Source organism: Geospiza fortis, unplaced genomic scaffold (genome assembly GCF_000277835.1).
Source record: "Geospiza fortis unplaced genomic scaffold, GeoFor_1.0 scaffold6346, whole genome shotgun sequence".
NCBI lineage: Eukaryota > Metazoa > Chordata > Aves > Passeriformes > Thraupidae > Geospiza > Geospiza fortis.
In genome coordinates this window covers 1,344-2,409 of record NW_005057532.1, presented here as the reverse complement: position 1 = coordinate 2,409, position 1,066 = coordinate 1,344, and the positions used below count along the sequence as shown (strand labels likewise).

Below are 1,066 nucleotides of genomic sequence, written 5' to 3'. Positions count from 1 at the left end.
CGGCGATTTTGGGGCTGGCGTTCTGGGGGCGGGAGCGGATTCGGGGGGATTTGGGTCAGAATTCCCAGGGATGGGAGAGCAGCTGGGGTAAAAAAGGGGGAATTTGGGTCAGAGCCCCAAAATAACGAGTTTTTGTTGTGCCCCGCAGGGACCCCAATCTCTGGACGGTCAAGTGCAAGGTGGGTGCTGGGGGGGACCTAAACCCCCCAAAATTGGGGGATTTGTGCCCGAAAATCCCCTCTGTGCCCAAACGCTGCTGGTTTTACCCAAATTCTGCCGTTTTAACCCCAGATCGGGGAGGAGCGCGCCACGGCCATCGCCCTCATGCGGAAATTCATCGCCTACCAGTACACGGAGACGGTGAGCGCTGGGACAGACTGGGAGGGGCTGGGGGGGGCTGGGGACACACCTGTGCGTGGGGACATGGGGGACACACCTGTGCACGGGGACACACCTGTGCCTGGGGACACACCTGTGCGTGGGGACATGGGGGTCACACCTGTGCCTGGGGACATGGGGGTCACACCTGTGCACGGGGACATGGGGGTCACACCTGTGCCTGGGGACACACCTGTGCATGGGGACATGGGGGTCACACTTGTGCCTGGGGACACACCTGTGCGTGGGGACATGGGGGTCACACCTGTGCCTGGGGTCACACCTGTGCGTGGGGACATGGGGGTCACACTTGTGCCTGGGGACACACCTGTGCGTGGGGACATGGGGGTCACACCTGTGCCTGGGGACACACCTGTGCATGGGGACATGGGGGTCACACTTGTGCCTGGGGACACACCTGTGCGTGGGGACATGGGGGTCACACCTGTGCCTGGGGTCACACCTGTGCGTGGGGACATTGGGGACACATCTGTGCCTGAGGTCACACCTGTGCATGGGGACACACCTGTGCACAGGGACACACTTGTGTGTGGGGATATTGGGGACACACCTGTGCACGGGGACACCGGGGCTGTGCTGGGCTGTCCCCAGTGTCACACCTGTGTCACACCTGTGTCACGTTGATGTCCCCAGCCGCTGCAGATCAAGTCGGTGGTGGCCCCCGAGG

The 1,066-nt window shown here is 62.8% G+C and overlaps 1 long non-coding RNA gene across 1 annotated transcript; it reads left to right on the top strand.

Moving 5' to 3' along the window:
• Positions 1 to 138: 138 nt before the first annotated feature.
• Positions 139 to 1,065, top strand: LOC115949388. Its single transcript, XR_004082870.1, has 3 exons — positions 139 to 179; positions 292 to 360; positions 1,033 to 1,065. It is a non-coding gene; the product is annotated as an uncharacterized LOC115949388 (long non-coding RNA).
• The last annotated feature ends 1 nt before the right edge of the window (position 1,066 follows it).